Below are 16,262 nucleotides of genomic sequence, written 5' to 3' on the forward strand. Positions count from 1 at the left end.
TTAAGTGTGAAAGAAAAGTGATCTGCAGGCTCAGGTATCACCCAAAGATTTGACCTTGAGAATTAAAAGCTATGAAGATAATGAGAATACTCTTTCAATAACGTTTTGTTGGAGCACCTGACAAACAGTATACAGTATTTTCCCTTGATTTATTTATTTAATATTGTTTACTCTTTGCTTACTTTTACCTAATGTTATTCACAAATGGAACTGCTATTAAATCTTGGAAAATGATGAAAGTACTTGTAAAATATATTTAAGAAGTTTACAATGTGAAATTAAGAGAGCTATAGAACACGAAATGTAGGGTTGGATGAATTTTGTGAAAATTTAGTTTTAATGAGTAATCTGCCTCATCCACATCTCTGTTTATGGGTCGCTGTCCTTAGCTCTAAGTGAATTAAAGCCAAAATAACATATAGTGACGTAGTTCTAAACCCATAATGTGAAATTGCATTCTTACTCTGGCAACTCCAATACTAGTTGAGTTGTTTTTAAGTATTACCATCTCAAGCATCTTTTCAAAGAAGTTCAATTGAATCTGTTAACACTTAGAAATTGGATGTAGAAAACTAGTAAGATGGTTCCTGAATCCCTAGGCAATTAGATTGACCTGCCACGAAGAACAGAAATAGGGGTAGAACTCAGGATAATCTTTATGCCTCTAAGGAATGAAAAATTAATCCCTCTGGCATTTCTGCCCCACAAGATAGAGCCCTCCATACTCCCTAGAAGAATCTTTTGAGAACTGGCTGTGCCAGACACAGTGCTAGAGACAGGGTCTACAATGTGGAACAAATACAGCTCCTGCTATCATGAAACCTAGATTCTAGTGAAGATCAACTAATCAAAAAATTAGATAAGCTACACAACTTCTGATAAGAACCCTGAAGAAAACAAAGAACGGATGATTTAGATGGAGTGATCAGAGAAGGCCAGTCCATGGAGTTGATGGTTAGGCTAAGACCTGCAGATGAAAAGAGCATAAGCCGAGAGGCAGAGGGGATGACATTTTCAAAGACCCAGAGATGGAAAGGAGCCTGGGACTTGAAATGGTGGAGAAATTGTTAGGAAATTAGCAGAAAGAATATATTAAGACAAAAATGTTATAATTTAGATAGAAAAATGGTCTAAATCGTGCAGTGCTTTAAGCCATTGAAAAGGCCGGCAGACTCATGCAAAGGATTTGACCTTACCCAATTGGAGCAGGCATGGTAGTCTCTGTAAGGCTGTTGTCTTTGTGTCTAATATCGGAGCTGAAATCCACAGGGCAAGTAGTCAGGAAGGGAAGGCTAGAAGCCTCAGGTTGGACTGAAACACGTCAGTTCTTGGTATCTTGGTGCTATGGATGTCCTCCATAAAGAAGCCAGTGCCCTTCATCTTGGAGCTAAACACACGCATCTGGCCCGAGAGTCAGAGAGGCTGAAGAAGGTAGAGTAGTTGGAGGCCCAGCCATTGCCTCATGCTAACAAGGTTACTCAGCACATCGGTGACAATATACGTGGGCTAACAAAATGGCTGCTGCTTCACCTCTGCCTTCCAAATTTCACACCAGACTTTCCTGTGGCCCACTCTAATAGGAAACTTAACAGGGAAGGGGATTCTAGAAAATGTAGGTCAGCCTAACCAAGTTAACACATTCCAAGGTCATCATGCCCTCTAAGACCTTTCCACCTAGATCTCCTCCCAGCAACTGGAACTTAATATATCCCAAACAGAGCTCTTCGTCTTCCTTTCTAAACCTGCTCTCCTCTGGGTTTCCCTATTTTTGTAAACGGTACAACTTTCCTTCTATGATCAAAACTTTCTAATCCCCTGAGCTTCTCTTTTGTCTCTCTCATATCCTTTTCTTGTTCCCACCAAACTGTAACTTAGTTTTATCATTTTTACCTCTGCAGTGCCCACCCCAGGTGTATGAGTTCAAACTCAGCAGGTAATTGTACAATCCCTCACACAGATTTCATATTTAGTTTGATGTAAGCCCCATTCTGGAACCCCAGAAGTACAACCAGGGCATTCTCCCCACCAAAGACATGTACAGGGGGGTGAGTTATGGTGGAGGAGCTAGCATGCTGTTATCATTATTTAAACCAAGAAAAACACACTGTAGACAAGATGAAAGATCTAATAAAAATGTGTTCTTATTCCTGATTCTAAAACTTTAACAGCTGGGCTTTCCCATGTGGAATAATGTTACATAAATAACTCAGCCAGGAAGCAGAGGGGCTGTGAAGAAGTCCAACAAAATGATAGATGATCTTGGACACTCTGAATATCACACCCAATGGAGTTACAAGGAAATAAGTGGTCATTGGAAGGGACTGGTGAGCTGGTGCTGGTATGATCAGCAGACTTTACAGAACCCCAGTCATGTATCATTAATTCTTCTACAGAAATTTTCTTTCTACTTAAGCATATTAACGCTCTCTAATCTATTTCAAAGGGACTTTTTCAGCTGCGTCCAGATTTGTCATCTTTTAATTAGTCGTGGAAATCTAGAGAAATCAGCTCTCAAAATAAACTCGTTGAGATTTAAAACAAATAAACTCAATTCTTATGTTTTTATTTTCTTTTAAAGCGGACAAATATCTCTGAGTACATCCTATTTGTGTTCTTGTCCACGTAATCTGGGTATAGCTCATCTTACATTCCCTACTCCCACTTCTTCCTTCCAATGAAGTCTATATAGTCAGAGTTGTGGCACAAATGCCGAAAGGCATTATGAGAAAATATGAGTGAGGAACAGAACTTTAGCCTAAGAAAGAGAACACAGTTCTTCTTTTCGATTTCTACAATGGGAAAGTGGTAGGAGGAAGCTGCAATCCATATGCTAGATACAGAACTTTGGGGCAAGTCTCCTCATCTCTCTCGGGTTTGGGTTAGAAGATCTCTGAAAGCCTTTCTAGCTCTGAAAACCGATGACTCTTCTGTATTTATAGTACAAGTTGTTTTTCACTGTCCACCCCCTGCCCCTGCCTAATATTTCTCAGCAGTTGCTTAAATACGGGCAAAGAGAGTAAAGATTCATTCATTTTTTCCAGGCACGTTCTTGGAAATCCCTCTGTGGCTGGCAGTTCTACTTTGTGAAATGTACCCAAGAATTCACCTTACCATAAATTATGTGAGGGTCACTTTGGTCTCTTTAAAAGTTAAGGAGACATTCTGTTATCATACAGTGGTTACTTCAGTAGGAAATTCCTTTCTTTACCTGATCCTGAGATTAACCTTATCTATGAATATCAGCAAGAACCAACTTACCCATTAGCTATACCACGCAAAGGGAAATAGCCACATGACCTTGGAGAAGAGAAGGAGAAAAAGTACAAAGAAAATTACTTCTAGGCCTTTATTTTTTATTTTTTAAGGATTGGCACCTGGGCTAACAACTGTTGCCAATGGTTTTTTTTTTTTTTTTCTGCTTTATCTCCCCAACCCCTCCCTGTACACAGTTGTATATCTTAGTTGCCAGTCCTTCTAGTTGTGGGATATGGGACGCCACCTCAACGTGGCCTGATGAGCGCTGCCATGTCTGCACCCAGGATCTGAACCCTGGGCCGCCGCAGCGGAGCACGCGAACTTAACCACTGGGCCACGGAGCCAGCCCCACTTCTAGGCCTTTAAATGCTTATCATTTCCCCCTACTCTCTGCGGTCCTGATGTTTTTACTCACTGTGATCCAAGACAATACACTAATATAACTGCCCTTTACCTCTGATCACCCAGCACAGTATGAGTCTCTAAGCAAGAAATGCTTCTAGTTTCTATTTATTCTTCCTTCTAAGAGGATGGTGACCTCTGACTGATAAACCTTGTGTTTGAAAGACAGTGCAATGAGCCCCTTCAGAATCACTTGGGAGACAAAATTTCATGGCAACTTTAGTCTCATACCTAAAAATGATTTTAAAAAATTTCTCCCACTACAGAACTTAAATTTATGAATTGAGAAAATTTAGAAAATGGAAATACACAAAAAGAAGAAGTTTTCAGTAGCCCTTTAAGTCCAAAATAACCACCATTAACGATGCATGTAAAAATATCCATGTAAAGATAAAACTTATATAACTAACTTTTATAAGTTAACTTATATAATTAACTTATTTTTACAAAATAGGATACAATAGGACATGCTATTTTGTAGCCTCCCCATTTAACAATATATCATGAACTTCTTTACACAAATTATAGATTTTTGCTATTATACCATTTTAAAATAATTGGAAAGTATTTCACTAGAGAATACAATGTAATTTATTTAACCTACAGCCTGTTATTGGACAACTATATTCTTTCCACTTTGGAAATTATATATTTAAAAGGACAGGATGGTACAAATCACATCGGTGTCCTCTAAGATCAATTTACATCACACACATACTTAAGTTAAGTGGATATCCCAAATTTCCACTTAGCTCTGCATGAACAGGTCTTTTGTTCAGGATAAGAGGTACATGTAGGCAAAAGAGTTGACTGCTTACTTCTGATTATTTCAAGGGCACTTGGAAATAGCTCCTCGCTCCACTTCTACGTGCAAACTGAAATTACACCTCTGAAAAGCTTCACATTTATATTTTATTAACCTTTAACAGAGTAAGGCACAATGCATTTCAGAGCATCCCCTCCCCCACCACCATGAGTCTGCCTTGAAGGATCTGCAGACATTAGGTGGGGACACAGCTGCTGAATCCAGTTCTGTTAAACACTGCAGGACAATGAGCAAAACAGAGATGTTCCCCAGGCTGGGCAAAAGAAATCAGGCCTCTGAGAAGTGAGAGAGAAGAGTAATAGCAGACACAGGAACTTGAAAAGTGAGCCGAGGCTGTGGGCATGGTATAGAACATTCAGACAGAGCAAAGCACCCCTGGATGCAACAGCCTGAATGTTCCACAGTCATCTATCCTGCTGACATCTCTGCTTCCACAGTTTTTCAGTCATTCAGGGTGCAGTGGGGCTCGAGTGGGACCATTTTAATAATGGAAGTTATAGGGGATAGATTTACAGAAAATTTTGATGGAATTCATTTATTTGTATATTCTACAAAATGGAATATTTATGTCACCATTAAGTGTATATTGAAGTATATTTTTGATATGAAAAGATGCACACAATATATTAAATGATGAAATCATGTTACAAAACACTTTATGGAATAGTATCCCTTAGTGTAAATAACCCCACATGTGTGCATGTATATGTGCACACACTCACTCATATTTATAGGAAAAGAGCTATAAAAATCCATACCAACATGCCAACAATGGCTTTCTCTAGAAAATAGGAATAACAATGGTTTTTCTTTTCTTTTATTTTTTAAATTTGTATTTTTATGGTAAACATTTATGATAAAATAAATAGCAAGAATATACATTGTAATTTTGTGCTCTACTCTTTTTCTTCATGCTTGATATTTTCAGACCATCAGGCTCTTGTTGCAACTTGCTTTATTGATTTTTTCCTCTTTGTTTCATGCCCATTAGAATATGAGAGGACTTTGTTGTTTTATCTCTGAATCTGTTGCTCTATCTCCCTTTTTTCCCACTTTCTCCCATACTCACTCTCTCAAACTAGATGTTTCATCTGAATTTAAAGTACTCAAGGGTGGTCACTCCTTATTTGCCTTTGGAAATCCAGAATGTGAACAGTATTTAGTAAACTTTCATCTATCATGTAAATTCTTAATTCTTTGAAGAAACACAAATGGACTGAATTTACCCCCCTAATGCCCTGACTTCAAGCATTTTCAACCATCAAGAAAAGTAAATCATTTAAATTTAGAACTGACAAGAAACAGACTCAATTATCTCCAACATATATGCATTAAAAAGAGTCTGCCAAGGGTTTTGTGTAAAGGCAAAAGATAATAAACTTAAAATGTATATACTAGTCAATGAAAGTTTTCATATACAACAGAGTGAGGGATCCAAGTTCCAGAAATAAATGCCTTGCATTGAATATAAAATTAATGCCAAATAAATGAGTTTATATTTCGAGTGATGAAACAATTCTCTTCCATGCTAAATGAAGTGAAATGTATCTATCTAGGATTACATGGCACAAAGATGTCAACTTTATCAATTTTCCCGATTCTCTGCTTTATGACAATAATGGCAAACATATCTCCATTCATTGTACATACCTTATAAAGTACTGGAGAATTTGGTATTTATTACACCATTCAATTATGTATACTTTGAGGCTTTTGAAAAAAATTATTTGACCAATCTTAGTAAGAAAAAAATGTGCATGAATGATTTGTAGTAGTTAGGTGTGGCTTTGGACACTTAAAAATGTTTTTTCTAGGGGCTGGCCCAGTGGTCTGGTGGTTAAGCTCAGCGTGTTCCACTTTGGCACCCTGGGTTTGGTTCCCAGGCATGGACCTACACCACTCATCAGTGCCCATGCTGTGGTGGTGACATACATATAAAATAGAAGAAGATTGGCACAGATGTTAGCTCAGGGCAAATCTTCCTCAAGCAAAAAGAGGAAGATTGGCAACAGATGTTAGCTCAGGGTGAATCTTCCTCAGCAAAAAAAAAAAAAAAAAAAAAAAATGATTTTTCTATAATCCTGTTGATTACTGAAGCCAGTAATGGATGACAGGTTAATGGATGGCATGTAGAAGAAGCCTATTATATAGGAGTTGTGGCTAATGATTGAAGTCTTTTCTCAGCTAATGGTCTATTCCACCTTCCTCACTAGGAGTTCTTAGCGTATCAAAAGGATGTCTAAGAATTAATAATTAGATAAGGAATAGAAGTGTCAATGAGGCATAATTTATTAGTTTTAGGCTTGTTGATGAACATAGTTTACTGACTGAAAAACTTTGATCACTCCTTTTGAAAGATAGCCTGTTCACCGACCCCATTACTCACCTGCTCTACGTGAACGTGAGAACCATCAAAAAGTTCTCAGAGGCATAAAATGAAAATCCTGCCTTACACCATTCAGAAATTCTCCTCCACATCCTGCTTCCAGAACTATGGACCCATGGACTAATGTCCCTGTTTCCTTGACTACTGGCCAGTTTTACTCTCTGCTTTCCAAATCCTCCACTTCTGATGAAACATAAGGGCTGATTCAGTCAGGGCTCTTATTCACAAACACATACTGACCCAGACCAAATTAAGAAAACAAATTTATTTGGGAGGATATTAGTTATCTCATAGAATAATCCAGAAAGCTAGCAAACCAGGGAAGGAAATCAAACAACAGCATAGTGAAGCTGGGTTAATGCCACTGCAGAACACTGAGCCTTGTCATTAACGCTCCATCACTTGTCCCTAAATGTCATATCTCTGTGCATGAAATGAAATCTTCACTGTCTCTGTTCCTATGTATCGTGGGCTACAGATTCAAAGTCCCAAGATTGAGTGTATTGGTCAAGAGTTGCCACACTAGAGCTGCATAACAAAACCACTCCAAAATTCAGTGGCTTAAAAGAACAGCAATTTATTTTTGCTCATTTGTCTGTGGGTCAGCTGAGGGTTGGCTGAACTAAGCTGTGCTTGGGTGTACTTGGCCTCAAACTTCAGGTTGGGTCCCATTTGAACTCCTTATCTCTCAGTCTTAGTGGATGAGTGCCCTGCCTAACATTTCTTCTCATGGTGATGGCAGAAGTTCAAGATGGCCAGCCAAACTGTGTAAGTACATTTCAAACCTCTGCAACATCAAACTACTAATGTTCCATTGGCAGAAACAAGTCATACGGCAAGCCCAAAGTCAAGGGGCAGTGAAAAAAAATCCACCTCTAATGAGAAGAGTTGTGAAGTCACATAGCAAAGGTGATAGACACAGGAAGGGGTGAAGAATTTGGGCTAATATTTTAATTTATTCCAGTGACAATTCCTATTAGTTAAGTTCAGGCCTTGCGATGGTGCCCCAGCAGCCAAGAGGATGTGTAGAGCAAGTATCTGTTCCTTTCTGCTTCTCCAGGGGAGAAAGGGCCCTACCAGAAGGGGTTCAAATCCTGAGCAGCCTTCAAAGCAAGAAATATCCATCAAAAATGCCCAATCATTATGCTTTCCCGTTCCATTCAATGGAGTTCCGGTAGACACTAAAGGAATTGCATACTTGGAAAGTGAAAATTAAATCAGAGTAGGAATTTGGAGACCTTGACTACATAGTAGGAAAAGAAGAGAAAACACCATTTTCTCCAGAATAATGACAATGAAATGATCATACTTGTCACACCTTTGCTCTGGTTCTATACAGAATCCTGACTCAATATGCTATTCTTCTCTCAGAAGTAAATATATGTGAAATGGAAAGAAAGGAACACTCTTATTTATGAAGATGTTCAACCCCCTTCATACACACACATCCCAGGAGCAAGAGTTAAACTCCTTAAAAAAAAATTAAAAATCAGGGAAATCTTCTTCCAAACATCATTTTTTTCTCTTAAGAATTTTAACAATCATTACTCGACACTTCTGTAGGAACAAAAACAGAAGTTTGGGGGAAATGTAGGCTGAGTCTACCTCTAGTCTCTGGACTTCTATGATCTTCCTAAATGTGAGTTCAGGCATAGCTTTGTAAGGCATGACTTGGTGAAGATGAGAATGTAGCGGCAGAAGGAAGAGCTGGTCCATGGGTGACTTCTTACTCCACATCCTTCAGAGGGGCATCGTTGGGCTGCTGCATAGCTAATACACTGGACTGTGCATCAGGAAAGGGACCTTGCCCTCTGTCGCTCTACCTTTTTATAAGTCAGGTAAGAGAGAAACACTGGTTGGGGAAATAAATGTTTTGGACTCAGCTGCCAAACCATTAGTTGTTTATGGCAATAATAAGAAATACTAGCTGCTCAACACATGAAGACTTTGGAGATCCAAATTCCCGTGGAAAGTTGAGTTCAGATGTATTTCTCCCACCAACAAAATTAGGTCCACCTAGCTTGTTGCTGGAGAGAGTTCCAGGGTCATTCACTGGAAAATTCTGCTAGGCTTAGAGATGGACCAGTTACTATATTGCACCTGGTATGGCCAAAGGGACTTGTGGGCAGGTCAATTTTGTAAACAAACAGTTGCTACTACTCTTGGTGACGATTTGTTAGACTGATTTCTCTAGACAAGAGACCTCCAAGGTAACTTCCTTAAAAGTCATCAAGTATCTACCATTGATGTCACCCAGTCCCTAAGGAGCATCTCAGACAGTTTCTATCTTCCTCCCAGTTCAACCATATGAGGTACTGAACACTGAGGCAAGGAGGCATCTGGTGGCCTGGCTATCAAAATGCGGATGTATGCTCAGTACCAAATTTTTCCCTCGCAAAAAAAGATGTTAGTCTGGTTGAATTCAACAAGAAATAAACTTCCTCCTTCTGTGGAAGTTAGATCCTTGCCCTCAACTGTGGCACTTTTGTGGAGATCGTGTGTGTTTGAGTGATGTGTAGTTGGCACAAGTTTCCTGTACCGGACCCTTTTGGAGTGCCAATCCAGCTTAGTTTTCCTGCTTCTCTGGGAACAGCCCCACATGGGGCTGACTCTTCTGGGTGCGGGTGACACCTGGCCGGTGTAGACAATCAGAGTCTTTCTCCCAGGTATTTGAAATCTGGTTTGGAGAGACAGTGAAGCTTGGAGGAAGTGGAGTTGAGGTGCATTAATGGCAGCGTTCTGATGAGATACTCACGAAAACCCTCAAAAGCTTTTCAGTAACTTTCTTGCTCCTTTTCTTTTTTTAATTTTTTTTTTTGCTTAAATTAGCTGAATTTTGTTTCTGTTGTTTGAAACTAAAATAACTATACCCAACACAGTCCTTTTGGAGGACAGACCAGGGTTCAAGGACATGCAAGTTAGCCAGAGACTCTCACAACTACGCAGTATTACTTTGTACCCACTAGAGAACCCAGGAAGGGTTCGTCGTCAGGTGCCCCTCCAACAGCATCCTCCAGAACAGGTGGCTGGCTGAATGTCTCCCATCTTCTAACTAGGACAGAGACAACTACTTGAAGTCAAGCAACAGCTAGGTGATGCTTTTAAACACTGGAAAACTCCACAAGACATGACTCAAGAGTCATCTACTCTGCTTATGACTCTAGACATAATTATGCTTCTTATTTCTCAAGCACTTTGTGTATATTCAGGTCCTTTAATAAGGAGAGAGTTCTTGAAAGACCCCTCAAAGTATCCAGACGTTCCTAGATAAGTCATAGGTTGTCTTTCTATAATGAGAAACAACATGTGAGAGGGAATCAAAGGGTGCTTATAATTCCTGCCAGCTTGCCTTGACAATCCATCCACGCCCCCAAACAGCCTTTGGATATAACAGACTGGCAGAAATCATTTTGTTCTGCCACACCGAAGGTTCATTCAATTAGTGGTAATTAAGATCATAGCAATGGTTTAATTACTTGTTCTTTTATCCCTTACTCCTGAGTGTAACGCCTAATTGAAGTATATCTCATAAGAGAAAAGAGGAAGGGAGGAAGACTTATGAAGATTTTCGTTGGCTGCTTAAATCAAAGAATTTTATGCGGTTAACATGTGAGCACTCACAGTGCCAGGCACTGTGCTGGGGACTTCTAGTGCTCTATTTCCTGGTCTTCGAAACCACCCAACCAGATAGGTGCTGTCATTATTCCACTTACAGATGAGAAAAATGAAGCTTAGAGAGGTTTTGGTAAGTTATCCAAGGTCACATAGAGAGTGAATGCATCAGAGTTTGGGTTGGAAGCCATGTCTGTTGAACACCAAACTTGTGTTCTCAAGTCTAATTCCAGCCCCCTGATCACCACTCCCAGTTACTTTCCAACTGTGATTCTCAAAGCCATAGATAATCCTTAAAGGTTCCTTGAGGACACAGAAGGTCACAGAAGAGCCCAAACAGCACTCTGGGCTCCCGTTTGGGTAGCAAATCTTTGGATTCTGCATAAGACTTCATTTGAAGAAAGGATTTCACCACCAATCTAACCTACTCCCCTCATTTGTCCTGAGGGGCCAGTGTTTCAGACATGTAGTTAATAATTGGTCAATCTGAAACAAGAATATAAGCATCCTGATCCTTCTCTGTTTTTCTTTTCCATTGAGTTTATTCTAGATTACACTAATTCCATTTGCTAGGATGATTTCAAATTCAGGTAAGATAAAACATTACTCTTAATCTTTTTATCAATAAAAGGGGATATATTGACTCAAATAACTGAATAGTCCTGAGTAATCCAACAGATTCAGGAGTGGCTTGATCCAGAAGCGTGATCTAGACCTATGAATAGGACTCTGATTGTTTATATATAGTTTTCTCAGCTCCATTCTCCATATGTTTGTTTTTGCCTCACTGTTATTTCTTTCCTACAGCATTAACAGCTGCAGCAATTCCAGAATTTTTCCCCTCACCGTACAGTCCACAGCAAAAGAAAGGATCTCTTCCTTAGCTCCTGAGGAAGAGCAGGTAAATTTCTTTCCCATAATTCTCCAGCAAAAATCCTTTCTTGTTTTATTGGCTTGAATGAGGTCTTGTCCTCATTCCTAAACCAATGACTGTGACCAGGGGAAAACGGATGCTTTCATTGGCCTAACCTACCCAAATCACAGGGCCACTACCAGTGGAGGAAATTAAGTTCCCCAAAGGAAAATTGGTATATACTTGCCAGAAGAAGGGGGACAATAAAACTAGGGAGAAAACTGATTCCTCTACATATACCAAAGTGTGTGCTTTAAGACAGCCTGAAGCTGCAGCTCATAAGCTGGAATAGCAGGGCAGCACTTCCTGGGAACGAGAGTAGGAAGCAGACTGGCTCACCAGGAATTCAGTCAGCCTGCTGCTGAGACTCCTATTGGTAGAGAGTGAACTGCTGGGCTCAGCCTGAGCCAGGAAGGATGGCAGATAACTAGGCCTCAGACCGGGCAGGTGAAAAGCACTTGGGGCTCCACAGAACAAGGACTGACAAATTACAGCCCACAGGCCAAAACTGGCCCACACCCTTTTTCTATATGACCCACATGCTAAGAATGGTTTTTATATTTTTAAATGATTAAAACATATATATATATATATACATATATATACATATATATATGTAAAATACTTCAGGAGGTGAAAATTACATGAAATTAAAATAAATAAACTTTGACCAAAACATAGCCACACTCATTTATCTACATATTGTCCAGGGCTGCTTTTGAAATACTTACTGTCTGGTGGTTTATAGAAAAAGTTTGCCAATCCTGATATAGAATATTGATGCTCAAAGTATGATTCATGACTAGCAGCATCATTAGCATCTGGAAACTTGTTAGAAATGCTAAGTCTTGGGCCCACCCCAGACTTTTGAATCAGAAACTCTGGGAACGGGGTCCAGCAATCTGTGTTTTTAATAAGCCGTCTAGGTGACTCTGTTCCAGGCTGAAGTTTGAGAACCACTGGAACAGAAGGATGTTAAAATGAAAAAGATCTGAAGTTGCAACCCCAACGAGAGGGGCATTGTAGAGTGTTTTCTGATGCAAGAACACAAGGCATAGAGCTTAATCATAATAAAAACAACAGTGGTAGCAATTGTAATGGTTATGGAAAACTCAAGGTGTCAGACATTTTGCTTTACATTCATGATCTCATTAAAACCTCACCATAAGTTTGTAAAGTAGTTACTATTATTATCCCCATTTTATAGCTAAGTAAATTGAGCCTTCACAAGATGAAGTGACTACTCGCAGTGTTAGTAAGTGGTGGCTCCAGGCTGAGACCTAGATGGTTTGACACCAGGATCAGACCTCGCCATGTGCTAGACCTCTGAATCCTATAAGCTGGATAAATGGAAGTGTTACTGAAAAAAAGAGAGTGTCACACGAATACCATGAGTTTTGAAGTCAGTGATATACAATTATACAAAAGAATAGGCACTCATGACTCCATTCTCTTGCCAGGGAGACTAGTTTCAACTAAACCAGACACATAGCCTTTCCTTGAATGGATCTAGAGGAAATACTTCCACCATTTGTGGCTAACCTACTAAAATCTATTTCTTTGTACGTTTTTCATATATTTAAAAAGTAAGACTTCCCTCCCTTTCATTTTCAGATGACTGGGAGTCTCTGACTTTTGCTTTACTAGATAGATTGTAATTGCTTATGCTTTTGTTGTTTTCCATATAATTGTCAGGATAGTTCTCTCTGACCCCCTTTTACACGACACAAGTTATACTTTCTCTTTCTGGTTGGGAAGGCTGAGCAGGAAGGGGAGAACGCACGGGGTGAGGGAGGTGCGCAAGAGATGAGGAGAAAACTAACACCAGGAAAAGGAGAAGTAGAAAAGCCAAACCAAACAAGATTCTTGGTACTGCAAGATGTCAAATCTAGGCAAAAAGACACCCAATACCAGTGATTTGACCTCCTTATATTGGAAAAGCAAAACCATGTTGAGATATGAGAGACACTTGAAAGGTACAATTTGAATTTTGAACAATGTTTTCCATACGGTGCACATGTCATCCATAATCTTTACAGGTTTCCAGTTCGCTCCTCAATGAAATTCACATTTCCGGTTTCCATAAAGACCAGAAATTATATCTCTGCACATCTTAAAAAATGCACTGGGAAAATGTACAAAAATTAATTTTTGATTATATTTTACATATAGGGTAGAGACTTAATAAGAATCAGCACTGATTTCTTAAGAACGAAAATGGTCAGGTTAATCTGTGTGGCTACAATAAAGCAATTGACCTAGGCGACCAAGGGCAAGTTAGAGAAAATTTGGCTTTGTGTTGCAAAGTTTCTGAGTCTGTTCATTAACTACACTGAACCAACTGTATGTGGAGAATGTCACACAATGTTAGCTGACTGTGTGGGGGCCTGGATTTGGCCACCCCAAGATATGTCTCTTTGGCATGATGATTATTTGGGGCTCGTTACTTTGCAGACAGGAAAGCAACTGAAAAGTAGAATTTACTTACCCTTTGTAAGAGACATTTACATTGTAAAAGAAATCTCCATCTGTAAAGATATCTCCCTCTCTGTACCAGGAAGAAGGGGAGATGGCCTTATCTCTAGAAACTCTTAATCAATGGGGAAGGCAAGGACTTAAATCTGCATTTGTTTACTGTGCTTGTCTGGTAACCTCCTGTAACTGACTCCCCCCCACCCCCAACATCCTCCTTTGTCTTTAGCTGGATATGATGTTTGGGGTGGTGGTTTCAGCCATTTTGGCAAGTGCTCAGCTTGCGTGAGCAACTCCCATGTATACATTGACGAATAGAAATGGCAAGCAATAGGATATATTGGAGTACATAAGGAAGCCATTTGGTGTAAACCTAATTTGGCCTGACCTTGTCTTCCCAAAAGGGCCTGACTGTGGCCGTTGAGCATGCATTGTATATCTGCTTTAGATATTCTCTATGGCAAGAATAAAGGCCCTTGAGATAAAGGTGCAACTTCCCTCCCCCTCCCAACGTTGGCATTTCCTTAAGGATTAAGCATCTTTCCTTAGGCTAGGAACTGATTGCTGCACTCACCTTTGACCATCCAGCTCACCTGTGACCACCCAGCTCGAGACAACAGACCTGCCACCCTGCTGTGTTTACCGAGACAGCAGACCTATCTGCTGTTTCCATCAATCGCTGTGCAACAGAGCAGTCTTGCGACTATTGTAAAATGGACATTTCAGTCCTATGTGAAACATCCTGTTTGGGGGTATATAACCACTCTGTGCACCCCACTTCTTCAGTACCCTTTCTTCCTTCGGGAAGAAAGGCCCTTGGCCATGGTCCTCATAAAGCTTTGTTTAATTTTCTCCTGCTATTCTGTCTCCTGTGAATTAATTCGTTCTCTGGCCAGAGGAAACCAGAGAGGGTAGAGGAAATGTCTTCCTCCCCTACAACTGTATGCAGACTGACCATCAACTGATGGATTAGAAAAAATATAGCCTTATTGCATGTATAGCAAGTTCTTGTAGAGATGGAGAATGAGCTAGATTAACAATTTTTACGTTTCCTTGGGTCATAAATCTCTTAGGAAGCTGATAAAACCGAAGGAGAAATATGCACATACCTATGAATAATTATGCTTATATATTCAGGAGGTTATGAACTCCTTTTAAAAATTTCCTAACTATATGGGGTTTTGGGGGTTCTTCTCATTAAAAAATTAAAAACTAGATGATACGATTCCATTTTTTAAGTCATCTGAATTAATATCAGTTAGGATCAGCTACTGGCTTATCTCCTAGCTCAGCCACTGAACTCTGGGGGGGCAGGATACATGGGTGCCCTTGGTGGAGAGCCATTGCAATCCACTTCCCCACGGACCCATCACTGATTTTCAGGATAGTTTGCACTTTCAATTAATTGCAAATTTTTATATTTTTTTAGTTTCTTAAACAAAGGATGGTTGATTAGATGGTTAATTAATTAGTTGAGCTTGGTTTTCATGAGCTAGTGGAATACCGGATTTCTGATTGTAGCTTCAGGAGATGCATTTTACAACCTTTATCAGTCATATCTGCAGTCCACAGAGACTGTAGCCCTCTAAACTTATCAAACTTAGATCCACAGGGCAAACTTGGCTCCACAATCACGCTTCCCATTAGTTGAGAGAAAAAGACAATAAACAAAGTGACAATGATATGCAGAGGGATTCGGTGTATTCAGGGATGAATGGCATCCCAGGCACTTACTTGTGCTAATTGCCTGGTATTAGAACGACTTTGGTTTCTGAAGGAGTGTTTTTTATTTTGTTGCTGCTTAATCTTTGTTTTCCACATGAGGGGCTTTCCTTCAGAAATCTTTTGAAAAGAAAAAAAAAGATAGTGGAAAAGTATAGAGCCATTTGGGAAATAAATGGTATAATTTATTTATAATATTTATAATAAATGGTATAATTATACATGACACTAAAATAAATGAAGGCTTTCCTTCTTCCAACCCTGCTGCCTCCTAATGACTCTGATAACTGAAGAGTTGGGTTTTATTAAGTGGAGCAGAAGAGAACTCTCTGGAGATGAAAGCAGCCATTGAGATTCATACCTGCTGAAATGGAAGGAGTCTCCCTCTTTCTGCAGCTGACAGATAGGTCCGTAATGAGCACATTTTGTAACTGGAGAGAAAGAAAAAGAAGATGAAAGAAAAATCTTTTGAAGACTAGAAAAAAAGGGAAAATCCCACTAATATAGTGAAACCTCTTAAATTGTTTTCCAAGAGACAAAAAAAAAAAAAACTCTTTAATGGTCACATCGGCTGTTTGAATGAGTTTGGCTTTGAGAAGATAAATATTGTGTATGGGACTATAAGAATGTGTGCTAGAAACCACTTTCACACAGTGAACAAAGGAATCATTCCT

The 16,262-nt window shown here is 39.5% G+C and overlaps 1 long non-coding RNA gene across 1 annotated transcript in view; it reads left to right on the top strand.

Annotated features, from left to right (window-relative positions):
* The first annotated feature begins 7,560 nt into the window (after positions 1-7,560).
* Positions 7,561-16,262, top strand: part of LOC123288769 (uncharacterized) — a 41,544-nt gene continuing 32,842 nt past the window's right edge. The window contains exons 1-2 of the long non-coding RNA XR_006532293.2: positions 7,561-7,637; positions 11,289-11,382. This is a non-coding gene — a long non-coding RNA (uncharacterized lncRNA). The remainder of the gene's footprint in view (positions 7,638-11,288; positions 11,383-16,262) is intronic.

The sequence above is a fragment of the Equus asinus genome, chromosome 9 (assembly GCF_041296235.1).
Source record: "Equus asinus isolate D_3611 breed Donkey chromosome 9, EquAss-T2T_v2, whole genome shotgun sequence".
NCBI lineage: Eukaryota > Metazoa > Chordata > Mammalia > Perissodactyla > Equidae > Equus > Equus asinus.